The 16,967-nt window shown below is 39.4% G+C and overlaps 5 pseudogenes; 3 read left to right on the plus strand and 2 right to left on the minus strand.

Annotated features, from left to right (window-relative positions):
• Positions 1-765: 765 nt before the first annotated feature.
• LOC107697383 (olfactory receptor 8G2-like) lies at positions 766-2,614 on the minus strand (annotated as a pseudogene).
• A 225-nt stretch (positions 2,615-2,839) lies between these two features.
• LOC107697384 (olfactory receptor 1082-like) lies at positions 2,840-3,754 on the minus strand (annotated as a pseudogene).
• Positions 3,755-5,990: 2,236 nt separating this feature from the next.
• Positions 5,991-6,957, plus strand: LOC107697385 (olfactory receptor 10G4-like; annotated as a pseudogene).
• A 3,134-nt stretch (positions 6,958-10,091) lies between these two features.
• Positions 10,092-11,021, plus strand: LOC107697386 (olfactory receptor 10G4-like; annotated as a pseudogene).
• Positions 11,022-13,205: 2,184 nt separating this feature from the next.
• LOC107697387 (olfactory receptor 6N1-like) overlaps positions 13,206-16,967 on the plus strand; it is a 5,857-nt pseudogene continuing 2,095 nt past the window's right edge.

The raw sequence follows: 16,967 nt of genomic DNA on the forward strand, positions 1-16,967 counted from the left end.
GGAAGGAGCCCGGAGCAGGAGGAGCCAGATGGAGCTCCAGAGGCCAGCCAGGATAGCGGCCCACGGTGGAGTCAACGGCGGGAGGAGCCATGGTGGAGATAGGGCCGACAACACCAGGGAGCCGACTGATGGAGACTGAGCTGGTAGAAGAGGAGCCCAGGATGGAGCCAAGCAGACGGAGAGCCAGGGCGACACAGAGGATCTGGAGGGCCAAGGCGGAGCTGAAGGCTCAGACGACCGAGGCTGACTGAGGGTGAGCTGAGGGACTGACAGGCATCAGCGGAGATTGGGCTGAGGAACTGGCTGGTTTAAGAGGAGGCGGGAGAGGGAGGCTGGGAGGGAACACCAGAGAACAGGAGCTGGGCAGAACCAGCGGAGACGCAGGAGATTCAGGGCTGGGCGGAACCAGCGGAGACACAGGAGAACTGGGTATTACCTCCCCAAACCAGACTATTAGGTCCATTTGGAAAATGTCCATTAGTTCCTCATAATACATCCCAGGGGCCGGCTGCAGCTCACCCTCAGCGGTGGGAGTGTGGGCGGGGCTTCCCTCCAAGCCCTCGATCTCCACCAGTACTCCCTCTGGGACGGGCGATGTTGCCGGCTCACGCACCTGGTCAGACCGGTCTTGAGGCCCAGGCTCTGGGGCGATGATAGGCTCTGTAGCGGGTATGCACGCTGGCTCACGTGTCGCAGCTCAGGCATTTGCTCCTGGATGACGGCTGGCTGGTCTCTGGTTCGGGAGTGGGTCTGGAGAGATCCTCCTCAGCGGGCAGCGGGATGGCTGGTCTCTGGTTCGGGAGTGGGTCTGGAGAGATCCTCCTCAGCGGGGCAGACGGTGAACGGTGATCTGTAGTTCTCCAGCACCCACTCCACGAAAACGGCGAAATCCTCCTTGGGACCTTTCGCTGGCAGGCGTGCCTTACACCACTCGCTAAGGCTGGTGTGATAGAATACACTGAGCAAGCGGTCAGAGAAGTGTATAAGGCACGCCAGATCTACAAAGTCCCTGGTATGGTCCTCCAGCGAATGGTCCTGTTGCTCCAAGCACAGGAGTTGGACGGCTGGGATATCCATTCCGGGAGAGGGGAGAAACAAAACAAAAAAGAAAGAAAAATGCAGCTAGAATTACTCACTTTGAGGGTCTGCTATTCTGTTATGGTAGGGTGCTATTAAAAGCGCATGACGCAGGAGAAATCCAAATAAAGTCTTTAATGAGAACTCCACAGAAATAATCCAAGAGTAAAGGGTAGCACACATCGACATAACAACAAATAGCAGAAACCTGGGAGAACACAGGACTTAAGTACTAAATGACAAATGAGATCATTAATAAACACAGGTGGAACCAAATTAATCAGGGCAACTCAGGAAAACTAGGTCAAAGGAAGACTAAGGCAGGAGAACAGGAACACAAACAAAAGTCCATAACCGTGACAGTAAGAGTGATGGGTACATAAAATATAGCCACTAATAATAAATGAGCAGAACATGTCTTTGTGGCTCTTTGATGGTCTTGTGGGGTTGTGATTCTGAACAATGTCACAGCTATGCATGTATATGAAAAGATAATAAAAAATACATGAAAAGATAATAACAAATACTGGAAACCCAAGGATGATCGCTGGGAACAAACTGGCTATGACAGAACTTGGGAAATTATTGTTACAAGCAGAATGATATATAGGCCCATGATCACAGTAGAAACTGTTAACAGTGACAATAAATTTGCAGAAAGAAAGTCTGCTCATGAAATTTACTCCAATGATTGTTAGTAACAGTGCTAGTGTCCATGAAGCAACGATTATAACAAGCATTGATCTGTGGGCCACAATCATATGATACCTCAGTGGTAATGAAATAACAACTAATCTGTCAAGACAAAATAGTGAGAGTTAGTGACTGCATTGAAAGAAATAACAAAACAGAGAACATATTGGACATGTACAATCCATACGGGATCAGCTGATTCCCAAACAAAAATGTATCCAGTAGCTGAGGGATTGCAGCTGTACTCTCAGCTAAATACTTAGGAGTGTGAAGATTTCTATCCATAATGATAACAAACATGAGGCAAGAATTTCCAAGCACAGTAATAATGTAGACAAAAAACAGAAATATATAATAGTATCTCATGTGAGGCATACCAGAAAAACCACTGATGTAGAAATAAGACGGGATGGAAATATTTCTTGAGGCCCAGGCTCTGGGGCGATGATAGGCTCTGTAGCGGGTATGCACGCTGGCTCACGTGTCGCAGCTCAGGCTTTCCGTCTGCGGTGGGCTCAGGCATTTGCTCCTTGCAGCGGGATGACGGCTGGCTGGTCTCTGGTTCGGGAGTGGGTCTGGAGAGATCCTCCTCAGCGGGGCAGACGGTGAATGGAGATCTGTAGTTCTCCAGCACCCACTCCACGAAAACGGCGAAATCCTCCTTGGGACCTTTCGCTGGCAGGCGTGCCTTACACCACTCGCTAAGGCTGGTGTGATAGAATACACTGAGCAAGCGGTCAGAGAAGTGTATAAGGCACGCCAGATCTACAAAGTCCCTGGTATGGTCCTCCAGCGAATGGTCCTGTTGCTCCAAGCACAGGAGTTGGACGGCTGGGATATCCATTCCGGGAGAGGGGAGAAACAAAACAAAAAAGAAAGAAAAATGCAGCTAGAATTACTCACTTTGAGGGTCTGCTATTCTGTTATGGTAGGGTGCTATTAAAAGCGCATGACGCAGGAGAAATCCAAATAAAGTCTTTAATGAGAACTCCACAGAAATAATCCAAGAGTAAAGGGTAGCACACATCGACATAACAACAAATAGCAGAAACCTGGGAGAACACAGGACTTAAGTACTAAATGACAAATGAGATCATTAATAAACACAGGTGGAACCAAATTAATCAGGGCAACTCAGGAAAACTAGGTCAAAGGAAGACTAAGGCAGGAGAACAGGAACACAAACAAAAGTCCATAACCGTGACAGTAAGAGTGATGGGTACATAAAATATAGCCACTAATAATAAATGAGCAGAACATGTCTTTGTGGCTCTTTGATGGTCTTGTGGGGTTGTGATTCTGAACAATGTCACAGCTATGCATGTATATGAAAAGATAATAAAAAATACATGAAAAGATAATAACAAATACTGGAAACCCAAGGATGATCGCTGGGAACAAACTGGCTATGACAGAACTTGGGAAATTATTGTTACAAGCAGAATGATATATAGGCCCATGATCACAGTAGAAACTGTTAACAGTGACAATAAATTTGCAGAAAGAAAGTCTGCTCATGAAATTTACTCCAATGATTGTTAGTAACAGTGCTAGTGTCCATGAAGCAACGATTATAACAAGCATTGATCTGTGGGCCACAATCATATGATACCTCAGTGGTAATGAAATAACAACTAATCTGTCAAGACAAAATAGTGAGAGTTAGTGACTGCATTGAAAGAAATAACAAAACAGAGAACATATTGGACATGTACAATCCATACGGGATCAGCTGATTCCCAAACAAAAATGTATCCAGTAGCTGAGGGATTGCAGCTGTACTCTCAGCTAAATACTTAGGAGTGTGAAGATTTCTATCCATAATGATAACAAACATGAGGCAAGAATTTCCAAGCACAGTAATAATGTAGACAAAAAACAGAAATATATAATAGTATCTCATGTGAGGCATACCAGAAAAACCACTGATGTAGAAATAAGACGGGATGGAAATATTGCTGTTTTCAGTGAAATCAAGATTCATGACAATTTCACTCACTAATACTGTATTCATGCTGTCTGGAAAGAAAAGCACAAATTGAGTTACATTAAATATAGCAACAACTACTACATTATAGTTAAGACTTTCAATTGAATCCAACCAAAAAGGCCAAACTTACAAGCATATTAGATTTCTAAAAACATATTTTAACATGCATGCAATGGTTTAAAAAAAACTGAGTCTCACACTGTTAAATTAAACTCAAATTTTGTATTTATAAAATGTATAATACACAAGATTTGAAGAGAATGCTGCAACGTAATTAATGTATAGTATGATATACCCATAAAATCGTGAAGAGCGGCTCAATGGGGCCCTGGAAAGCTCAGGCTTATACAAGCACACCACCCTGTAAAAAGACCCGACCTGTTACATGCTGAACTATATTTGCCACTGATTATGATATATGAATGCCAGGCCTCTCTGGACTTGTCAACTGACCAATCATGTTACTGATTATATGATTAGCTGCCTTCATCACATTCATCAGCTAATCCATAGAAAGGAGAAACTGCTGCTGCTGCTTCATGATGGCCTATCTTCTAAACATTTTAGATGAAAAGGCAATCTCAGTTCATTTCCCTCTAACAGTTTTTACCAAAAAAAGAGATTCCATTTTGGAAACATAGAGAGGTTCTTTGCTATCTAACCTGGACACTGTGAAGGATGGCCTTCGCCACCAAAAAGTATGGAAATTATATGTTATTTTACGCATAAGTCAGGTTTCCTGCCTTTTTAGTAAATTATAGATATTGTAGTAAATTATATACTGTGGTCTGTGGCTATATTTCAAATTGTGTACATTTATTACCAATGACAGTCATCAGCTGTTTATTAATAAACAGCTTGTTTATTCATTATATGTTGTGCCTGTTGTGTTATTTTAAGTTTCTGTAAGTATGAATTCTTTAGCTAAAGAAAAGCCTGCCCTTGAATGTGTGTGTGCGTGTGTGTGTGTGTGTGTGTGTGTGTGCGTGTGTTGAGGATGTGGAAATCAACATATATTGCATCACCTAATTATGAAGTGTCTGTTCCAAAGTATAATGAGAAACATGTTAATTACCCTGTTAATAGCACTGTTTGCACTCAGGTAAACCTGTGGAGAGGTTCATATGAAGCCTGAGAGATTTCAGTCTGGTGTCTCGAAGCTCATTAGTGTGAAACAACAGGGGAAAAAAACAAGTGGAGTGTGACTTGCAATGTACTCACAAGAAAACAGACACAGAGGGGGCAGAGGTCACATAGAACTTAACATAAAAAAAATAAAAAAACAGAAAACAAACTTGGTCATTGTCCGGCAGAGGTCATTTAAAATTTCACTACTCTAATGTAATGATTTCCTCAAGTTAAGAAGTACCCAACTCCATCTACTGTACAAGTTAAGAATTATAATGGGGACACTAAAACAGTTTAATTTTACAAAAGCATCAAACTGTTTTCGGGAAATGTCTATAAAATGTAACATATAAACATGTGACAACTTGACTCAATAAAAATATAAAGAAATTGTTATTCCATAAAATTACAACATAAATAAAATGGTGACAACATCCTCCCTACCCAGACATAAAAAAAACCTAACCTGTAGTTACTGAAAAATAGCCCATGTATCCTTGTGTGACAAACTGTAACTCAATTGTAAGTCGCTTTGGATAAAACCGTCAGCCAAATGAATAAATATAAATGTAAACTACCCTATCTCCCAATCATGTGTAATTAAATATTAGATTAATGCATTATGGTATTGTATGGTATTGTTGGTATTGTTGATGTCCCAAGTTTACTCAATCATGGCTGCTAGGAAACCATGACGTATCTGTCACATATTAAAATATAAAAGGCAGGATTTCAGTCATATGTTTATCTGGATGTGAGGAATATGTCAGATGGTTTATTATATGCTATTTTAAAGTACTCTGATTGGAATTAAGGAGCTGAAGAAGAAAAGGACAAGAATTTATATTACATCATATATTTTATGCTTACGAATGCATGAAACTCTTTTTGTATTTCTGTTAAAACTATATTTCAACTTTCAGAGTTTTCATCACCTTGCAGTTACAGATGCTGTCTGCATCTTTTTGCCATTTTCCTTCATAGGAGCTTTTTTTCTGTGCATATGTGAGTACATTGAGACTCTAATTTACCAAATTTTTTCATCTGTATGAACTGTATTTTTTTATTTTTTTTTTGTATTTTGGGAAGTGGCTGATTGAAAATGGCTAATTACACTTTGAACAAAAGTAGACAGCTTTATAATCACTGGATTTGATCACCTGCAGGACCAAAAGCTCCTCGGATTCCTCATCTTAATAACCTACATGCTCATATTGATTGGGAATGGCATTAATCTGTGTATCATCTCGACTAACAGACATTTACACAAACCAATGTACATATTAATCTGTAATCTAGCTGTTGTTGACATAATGTTCTCCTCTACCTGCAGCACAACCATGATCTCAGTGCTGCTGGCTAAGATCAAAACCATTTCATATTACTCTTGTATCTCAAGGACATACTTTTATCATCTTGGTGATTTTACAGAGTGCATGGCTCTGACATTAATGGCAATAGACCGACTTATTGCAATTAGACTTCCTTTAAGATACCACAGCATTGTAACAAATTCACGAACATTTCTTTTCATTTTTGTAACCTGGCTTGCTGGTTTTGCTGTTATAGGTTTTGTGATATCAATAGCAGACAGTGTCCCATACTGTCAGCCTTTCATCAGATATGTGTTCTGTAATTATGCTGCCATGATCAGAGCTGCTTGTGTTAATCCTGAACCATACTTTTTCATAACGGCAATTATAAGTTTAGGGCCAATATGTGGGCAGTTTCCCTTTATTCTGTGTACCTATGCTGTTCTGGCGTATAGTGTGACTAAACTCTCCAACAACTCGAGCAGAAAGCAAATGATCAGCACCTGCTCCAGTCATCTCATTGTCTTGTTAAGTTATTATGCACCAAAGCTGGTCTCTATTTTACTAACTCGAATAGGAGTTGAGCTAAATTTAACAGACAGGAATGCAATTTTTATTGTAGCCTCTCTAGTTTCTCCTTTAATAAACCCCACTATTTATTGCACCAGAACTAAAGAGATCAGGAAACGATTAGCAGATGTATTTTTACACAAAAAAACAGTACCAAATCAAATCAAATCAGGTCAATTTCAATAGCTTTACCATTTTAATTGTGATTGTGATGTTGCTTGTTTTAAAAATGTATTGTTAATAATGCTAGAGACTAAATGCCAAAGCATAGACATGCTGATGTTGAATTGCTTGTTTTCAAATAAAGTAAAAGAAAACGGAAAATATTTGGAGCTCTGTTTATTTTTTAAAATGACAGTATTGGCGGACATTTGAAATGTTAAACAAAATGACTTTCTATATATTGACAAATAGCCTACCTGTGAAACAAAACTGTTTGTAGATGTATTGTATATTTAATCTTTATTTGTGAAGCGTGAATCATAGCGTGTATGTGAAGCATGAATAATATAAATTATCATAATAAACATAAAATTAAGTCTGTTGTCCCTCAGCCCCAACAACAATATCAGTTCTGTCAGGACCACTATCGTCAAAATGGTAGATACTTAGCATAGAGTTTGATTTGGTTCTGTTTTGGGCAAAAAACTCCCTGCCCATCCATGCAGCCTGTCATGAATGAGCAGGGAGAGCAGCAATAATAACCCGCCTAGGGTTAACAGAACAGAACAAGGCAGATATCATTAATGTACTTAATGATATTTGTGTAACACTTTATTCAAGATAAAGGAGTCTGATTAGCAAGGAATATCAGAAAGCCAAGTCCTGACTGTGGCGAAAGGAGGAGCTGGGGATGGAGGAGGGTAATTTGCTCCTGAGCAAGCTGAAAAGCTGCTGAATAATACTGAATAGAGCTTATATAGGAATGCCACAACAGGTGTCGTATTCCTATAGGTAGATGTGATCAGCTGAGAATCAGCTGATGCAAGCTTGACTCACGTGACCTGCCAGAACTAACGCTAATGCTTAATTTATTGACTCTATTAAAACATTTGTGCACTGGGATCTAAAGCACGTCTCTGCTCAGCTAATAATGGATCATTAAGAGGACCCTTGTGTAAGGTGAAATCATTGTGGCTCTGTCCCACTCAGTATGGGGAGCTACTGAAAAAAAATGTAACTAGCTAAGCTACAATCTACTCTACAGAATTACTCTACAGACTACATGGAAAATGTAGGTTTGCTAGCCACCTTATTTTTAACATAAGAGTGGGAGCAGCCATTTTTTACTTAAATATCCAAGGCTTTCACTTCCAGTTATTTTAACTGTACAAAATCAGTTTATGTCATTGAATATTGAAAACTGGTATTTTGTTATCATATATAACATATATCTGCACTAGTTATTCCTGTAGCTATTTACCTATAGTGGCTAATGAATCGAAAATCTCGCACATTCAATGAAAATAGCTTACTTCCGCATTGCAAAATAAGGTGTGTGTGTATATATATATATATATATATATATATATATATATACAGTAGGCCGTTATATTAATTTATTAATATTAATATCTCTCTGGAATATATGATTCTGATTGGTCAATCATGGCATTCAGCATTATTTACTATTGACCATATAGCAACACTTATTTGGAGCTTAGAGTGGAGTGATAACCTATATGTAAGGAATAACTGACTCCAGATGTAACCGCAAAGTTGAAAATGTTCAGTTGGCCAGATAAGAGAAAAACCAAATGGTTGCTGTCGGAGAAAAATTGCACTAGAAACTAAAGTTGGTGTATCTTCCCTGGGTTTAATAAAATGACTTAAATACTTATTCCACATACATGGGGGTTGAGTGAGTAAAAAAACGTACAAAAGCCCGATTCGGATGGTATTTGTTTCTCATAGGGCCGTAAGCTACTTTCAGCATTTACAGCGGTTAGTCAGTGATTTTTGCCATCTGAATCCATAATATTGGTGTTTTTCTCCCATCACCCGCATAAAAATGCTGGCTGAATTATCTACTGCTTTTTGAAAACACCAAGGTCGTGTGGTAATTTAATTGCCGTCCGAATCCACATCTCTGAGTTTACGAGAAAAAATCAATTCAAAATTCACTGTTTAAATATTTTTTGACCACTGCCGAACACAGTACGCTAACTGTTGCACTTTGCTCTAATTTGCATGCATATTTAATACTGAAATCATATGAAATACTGATTCTACCCCTTATAATAAACGCTGTACACTGCAATTTAAACATTTAGAAAACATTGTACATAGTGTAATGCACATAATTTTTTGTTGTTTGTCAGAAAGAATGAAGAATATCATATCATTTTAATTTTGACTGCCAACTCTTTAAAATGCATCAAAACAACACTGAAAAACTATTATGATGAAAAGTGATGAAAAGATGAAAAAGTTATTCTCTGTACATTCATCACCATTTAAATCATAATGTTTAAAACACAACAGATTTAAAATCAGGTATAAGGCCACTGAGCCAGAGCATGCTATTGTTGCACATAAAAAATTAATGTTTAGAACAATTCAAAGAATACAAAACCATTAGAAACTCATATGAGAGTTCATCATATACCATGAGATGGGTTAAAAAAAGACATTAAAAAAGAGTTCATTTCTCTCCAAAATTGCTACAACCGTTGACCTCTTGGGTGGCCCTTGCCTGAATGTTTTACCAGAATGATTATAGTGTGTTCTTCACAACAGTTTTTACAAAATACGATATTAGCATTTTAACTTTCTAAAAATATTCTACTTTTTGACATTTGAACTGTGTTTGAGACCAACATTAAAAACTATTGCTAAAGAAAACATATTTGTATATTTAAATTGATTAATCACTGCTGCTAGGAAACTATGTGTATGTGGAAACTGTATGTGTCACAATTAAAAAAATAAAAGGCAGAACATCACACACACACATTTGTTGAAATGGATGAGAGCAACATCTGAGAAGCTCTTGTATCATAAATTCTAATATTTTTAAGGATCTAAAAAGGAATTCCTAAGGAAGAATAAGACTGGAAAATGTTTTGCATATTATTCATATTTACAATTTAAAATGATCAAAACTCTATTTATATTTCTGTTAAAACTATATTTCAACTTTCACAGTTTTTATCACCTGGCCGTTACAGAGGCTGTCTGCATCCTTCTGCCATTTTCCTTCATAGGAGCTTTTTTTCTGTGTATATATGAGAACATCATGGATGTAATTGTTGTCATTTGATTTTATATTTGTATTTTGAAATACTTGTGTCTGTATGTTCGGAAGTGAGTTACTGGAAATGGCAGCTGAAAATTATACTGTGAATAATGTAGACAGCTTTATAAACACTGGATTTGATCACCTGCAGAATCAAAAGCTCCTCGGATTCCTCATCTTATTAACTCATATTGCTTGGGAACGGCATTAACGTGTATCATCTTGACTGACAGACATTTACACAAACCAATGTACATATTAATCTGTAATCTAGCTGTTGTTGACAATGTTCTCCTCTACCTGCAGCACAACCATGATCTCAGTGCTGCTGGCTGAGATTAAAACTGTTTCATATTACTCTTGTATCTCAAGGACATACTTTTATCATCTCGGTGATATCACAGTATGCATGGCTCTGACATTAATGGCAATAGACCTACTTATTGCGATCAGGCTTCCATTGAGATACCACAGCATTGTAACAAATTCACGAATATTTCTGCTTATTTCACTGACTTGGCTTATTGGTTTTGCTATAATTGGTGTTGTGATATCAGTGGTAGACAACCTCCCATACTGTCAGCCTGTCATCAGATATGTGTTCTGCGATTATTCTTCTATGATCAGAGCTGCCTGTGTTAATCCTGAACCCTATTTTTTCTTGCCTGCAATGAACAATCTTTGGTTGTTGTGTGGGCAGTTTCCCTTTATTCTGTGTACCTATGCTGTCCTGGCCTACAGCATGACTAGACTCTCCAACAACTCAAGCAAAAAGCAAATGATCAGCACTTGCACCAGTCATCTCATTGTCTTGTTAAGTTATTATGCACCAAAGTTGGTTTCTATTTTACTAACTCGAATAGGAGTTGTGCTAAGTTTAACAGACAGAAACACAGTAACAATCGTAGCCTCTCTTGTTCCTTCATTAATAAACCCCACTGTTTATTGCACCAGGACTAAAGAGATCAGGAAACGATCAACAGATGTATTTTTGCACAAAAGAATTGTACCAAATCACTTATCATTTATATCATTATATAAATGTATCGGTTATATAATAATAATATTATATGATAAAATGATTTATTACACCAGTGGTGGCTGGTGGAAAATTTTCTAGGTAGGTCTGTGCTGTGCCACATCCACCAATTTTAGCAAACTTCCCAGTATGATTTAATGCTAACAGTAACAAAGTTTAAGAAAAAAGTTAACAGAAGGAAAAATATAGAGACTTTAAACATATTTAGGAGGCTTAAAACATATTTTAAATAAAGATATTTGTTTTACCAAATTCATGGTTAAGTTTGATTCTCACAAAACTGTATTTTTTGCAAGCTTTTGCTAAGAGCATCTGATACTCATATGTACGTAATTACCACTGACCCTTGCTAACTCCTGTATAGAACACTCACCAGACATGCAACCATATCAGCATGTCGCATGTGCTGACCGAAATCATTCAGACAGACCAAATCATTTGAACTATTTGGGGATGTAGTCTCTATTCTCCTGGAGCTACATTGTCCCCGGACAGCATGTCTGTCCCCTGGTTCAGTCTGCCTGGTACATGAGCTGCTCTCAGTGAGAGGAGTTTGCCCTGTGCCCATAAAAGGGGGTGTCAAGCCAACCTGTGAAGGAAGTGTGACTTGAGACCGCCTTAGTGTTTGATACCAGGCTTGTCAGAATGGACCTAGGACATGCCCCCTTAAGGCCGGCAGGAAGGTTTTTAGGGCCAGAAAAACCGCCATCATCTCAAGGCAGTTGACGTGTAAGCGCTGCTCCAGGTTTGACCAGTGTTTGACCAGTGTCAACCCGAGTTGGAGGCATCTGTCATGACCACCTTCCCTCTGGAGGTCAGTCCAAAGGGGCCTGGGTCATGACCACCTTCCCTCTGGAAAACAGTCCCAGTTTTCCAAGGGGCCACAGCTCTGATGCCACGGAGGGTTACCCTGAAATGGTAATGTCCCAGGCGCCAAGTGTGGGATGGGACATGGGCTTTGAGCCAGTACTGCAGGGGCCGCATGTTAAACAGGCCCAGAGGAATTACACAGAGGAGGCGGCCGACATGAGGCCGAGCATCCTCTGGAAAGCCCTGAGGGGATGTGAAGTCCCTAATTTGAATGACGCCGCTAGTTGCTGAACAGTCATGGAGCATTCCGGCGTAATCCATGCCCGCATTCAGGCAGAATCGATATAATGACATGGAGTCTTCAATGACGGCTTCCTCCTCAGATGTGCCGAAGGAAATCAAGCAGCTCGCAGTTGACGCGCTGATCCTCACGTGTGAAGCACACAGGCGAATCGAAGCATTGGGGGCAGAGTGAAGCACGTGGGAGCTGTGCCGGCATGAGTTCACTCAAGCCCAGTGTTAAACCCCCACTGCTCTGTTGTTTCTTTCTCCTAGGACCTTCTTCCTTCTTCGGCTTCTTGCTTGCAGAGTCAGCGAGGAGATGATCTTCGTCGCTGAAGGAGAAAAATTCTGACGAAATGGCGCTCAGAGCCGACTTATATAGAGGTCGGGTCCTCACCTTTTGGCGGGTTGAAGCGCCATTGGTTCGTGCAGCTACACGAACATGAACAAATCAGGCTTCAGTATCAGAGTAAACAGGAGTTTCCCCATAAGTGTGTCAATGCAATTGGAAAGACCGTTCGAAAGGGAAGTGTATATTTTGCACAGATGATTTTCTGTCATACCATATCATACAAATATCCATTTATATAATTTATAATAATAAATATTATTGAATTGAACAATCCTTTAGACACTTAAGGTTTACAGACGGTACGCAATCAGGGTCACATTTACAAATACTTAAGACAGTAAAGAAACCTTTCTACTGACTCTGAGCCTCAAATTGTAAATGTTGTAATTCTCAAATGGTTTATATTTGCAAAATAAATATGATATTTGTTTTTATAGACGTTCTATGGCATTCTGAACCAACTCTCTATAGTTTCACACTGCTAGGTAACCATAAGGTACAAGCTGTCATACAGCTGTATAACTGAATGAAAGGGAACATCTCAGAATCTTGTGTGCCATTTTAATATGCATTGGTTAGAAATTCAAATGCTTTTATAGATTTAAGGACAAAACCCAGAAGAATAAGACTGAAAAATGTTTTACATGTTATTAATTTTTATTCTTTATAATGACTGAAACTCTTTTGTTTTTCTTTTGAAACTATATGTTTCAATTGACCGACTTATCGCAATCAAGCTTACATTGAGATACCACAGAATTGTAACAAATTCACGAACATTTCTGCTCATTTTTCTGACTTGGCTCATTACTATCGCTTTAATGGGTGTTTTGACATCTGTGGTGGACAATGTCCCGTACTGTCAGCCTGTCATCAGATATGTGTTCTGTGATTATCCTTCTATGATCAGAGCTGCTTGTGTTAATCCTGAACCATAATTTTTCTTGCCTGCAATGATTAATCTGTGGTGGTTCTTTGGACTCTTTCCCTTTGTTATGTGCACATATGGTATCCTGGCATATAGTGTGACTAAATAACTCAAGCAAAAAGCAAATGATCAACTCGAATAGGAGTTGTGCTAACTTTAACAGAGAGAAATGCAATATTGATTATCGCTTCTATAAATTCCTTCTTTAATAAACCCCACTGTTTATTGCACCAGGACTAAAGAGATCAGAAAATGATTATCAGATGTATTTTGGCACAAAAAAAATTGCACCAAATCATTTAAAGGTTTTATGATAATGGACTATTGTGTTCATCATTCTGTTGGCTAATGTTGTTCGTTTTGATAATGTTTTGTGATGCTCTTGGTCTTGTTAAAGACTGTTCATTTTGTTTTTAAGGTGAAGAAAAAAGAATGTAGGAAAATAATGTAAATATTGGAAGAAATTAATGGTACAATGTACAAAGCCTAGATTATTACCAAACACTGTTTCTACAATGTTGTTCACAAGTCAAATTACATTTTATATCCAAATGCTGAGTAATTGGTTTAGTTGTGTCAGTATTTATTTTGTATGAGCCTTTATTGATCTTTACAACTTACAGTGAAGGTTAAAGGTTACAGACAGCTTGGTTTGATTGAGTTTGTCTGTCATTGTGAGCATTAATGGATATTGTCACTTGTTTACATCACTCATGTTTGATAATTATCTCAGGTTAGGTTTCCCATCTGTACAATCTTCAGGATCTGTCTGTCTCCAGAGAGCAAATTAACAGCATGAAGCAAATATGTTGACACTCTTCAGACAAACAACAGTGACCGTGTTTACGGCACTATGTTAAACCCTTGACATCAGATCTCTAATGTCTTCCTCAGTGAGCACCCCTTCTCTCATAAGACATAATAATCAAACTGTATTTAAAAGAAAATAAGATGATAGATAAATTATGTAAGAATATATGCTACTATTTCCACAAATCTAATCAGGCATTTACAAATGGACTCAAATACATCAGCTTTTGCTTATGATTTAATGATTTGCCAGGTTGTGGTCTTTAATGTACCACTTATTTGTGAAAATTATGTTAAATTAAACTAACTTGAGGTCTATTCAAATTGCTGAATGTTAAGTAATTTGTAATACTGAAAATAAATAAGTAGCTCCTGCTCATGTGATTGCTTCACTATCTACACTAAAATAGGCCATGATGCTTCCGCCTCATTAATATACACAAGGGCCCTCTTAATGATCCATTAATAGTTGAGCTGATAATGTTCCCTGTAGTGTTTGAGATCCCATTACACAAATGTTTTAATAGAATCAGTAACTGATTTCACTTTTGGGACTGAGCACCAGCAGACTTTATTTTACGCTAATAATATTCATTCTTCAGATACAAAGGCAGAAATACACTATGTATAAGTTTTATTTAACCTTCTGATGCATAATGATTTTTTTTAACCATTCAGGATGTGGTGTTACATCCAAACCACAAACATTGTCAACTATCTACATTACAGATTACTATGTATACACTGGTTTATGTAAACGTCTGTTAGTTAAGATGATGCACTGATTGATGCCATTCCCAAGAATAGCATATATGTACAAGCCAGGGCCACTCTTTTTTTAGAATGACAAAAAAGTTTAAACGTTCAATTTTTAGGCTGGTCTGCCTCAGCTGTCTAAAAGCACTTGTCAATGTCAACATGACTGAGATGGCCAATCAAAAATCAAAGTATGCCTACAGGTTTACTGTTCACAGAAACGTAGCATGAATTCCATCATGAAGTGTCAGTTTTAATGTTGAAAGAGAGCAGGGTAAGATGGAAGTAGCAAAACATTTCATTTTTGATAACTGTTACACGATAGAAATGTTAAACGATCGACAGTAATATCCAGTGATGCAAACTACTCGACTTTTTCCTGAAATTTCAGTTTTAAATTGAATATGGTATCATTTACGTAATTCATGTCATTCCTAACTGAATGTAATGAGACATTCTGCATTATATTAGGCGTACAAATAAGAGTGGTGTACATAATTTAAAATATTATATTATTGTAGTTAAAAATTATTATTTCTCAACTGGAATTAAACCTATAATTTACTTCATTGTTTAGCATTATATAATGTTTGTTAATGCTTTATTAATGAAAGTATTATAAAGTGTTACCGCCAAAGTTAATAATATAGGATGTATAGACACAATATCAGTGTATATGTGAACATACAAAAATAGCTAAAAAAAATAAATGTTTTTTTATTAATTAAAACACTTGTCAGTCATAGGTTTATGCATTATGATGAACCAAGGCTTGTTTATTATCAGCCTTGAACTGATATGAACTATGGTATTCTTGAACAAACTTCCAAGTTTAATTGCGGCTGCTAAGAAACCATGACGTATCTGTCACATCATATAAAATATAAAAGGCAGGACATCAGTCATACTGTCACGGTACGCTGTTGGAAGGAGTACGAGGGAAACGAGGAGTACAATCAAAAGTCTTTAATCCAAGGAACACAGGGTAAATCCACACAAAGGGCGCTGGAGCAAACACGAGTAGACCCGACAGAGACAGACTGCACAGACTGGGACTTAAATACAGGGAATGATTGGGGAAACACAGGCGCATGGGATGACTAATCAAACAAATTAACAAAATGAGGACAGGAACATGACCAAATAAGGGAACAGAAACAGCGGCAAAACATGACACAGACAGTCCATGATCCTGATATTACGCCCCCTCCCGGAAGGTGCGTCCTCGCACCGTAGAACAACAGGGGGGGGGGAATGGGTGGGAACTAAGGAGGAGGCTCAGCAGGAGGACGGATGTCCGGGAGGGGGCCGGCAGACAGAGTCCAGGGAGGAGACGATGGAGGGAGGAGCCAGGAGGGGCTTGGAGCAGGAGGAGCCCAGCTGGACCCAGGCCACAGCCATAATGTCAACCCACGGTGGAGCCGACGGAGGGAGGAGCCATGGAGGAGGAATGGTCGCTGACTCCAGGGGCCTGACCAACGGCGGCGGAGCAAGTGGCGGAGGAGCCCGAGGCAGAGACGAAGCGCCAAGTAGGGGCTGCCAGATGACAGCGATGGAGGAGGCAGGAGCAGGGGTGAGGGGGTGCATTTGTGAGCCTCCGGGCATTCAGGGCTAAACTCTGGATCGGGAGCCCCCTCTAGGCTGAACACTTGGGGGCGCTTTCGAGGAGCGGGCACTGGAGGGTGCTTTGGACTGGATTCGGGGACTGGAGCCCTCTTCTCTTCGGTGTGGCACATTCGCCGCGCCATACTACGCTCACACCATCCACGGCTTTCTCCCTCGTGACGGGCATTGTCGCCGGCTCTCGGACCTGGTCTGACGGATACAGCTCTACATCCGGGGCGATCCTTTGCTCAGTCGCTTGGCATTGCGCTGGCTTGCTGATCGCGGCGGGAAATGGCTCTCCATCAACGGTGGGCTCGGGCTGATGCTCCGCATCGCGGGGAGATGGTGGGCTGGGCTCTGGGTCTGGAGTGGATCT

This window comes from Sinocyclocheilus anshuiensis, unplaced genomic scaffold (assembly GCF_001515605.1).
Source record: "Sinocyclocheilus anshuiensis isolate Anshui unplaced genomic scaffold, SAMN03320099.WGS_v1.1 scaffold939, whole genome shotgun sequence".
Classification (NCBI taxonomy): Eukaryota; Metazoa; Chordata; class Actinopteri; order Cypriniformes; family Cyprinidae; genus Sinocyclocheilus; species Sinocyclocheilus anshuiensis.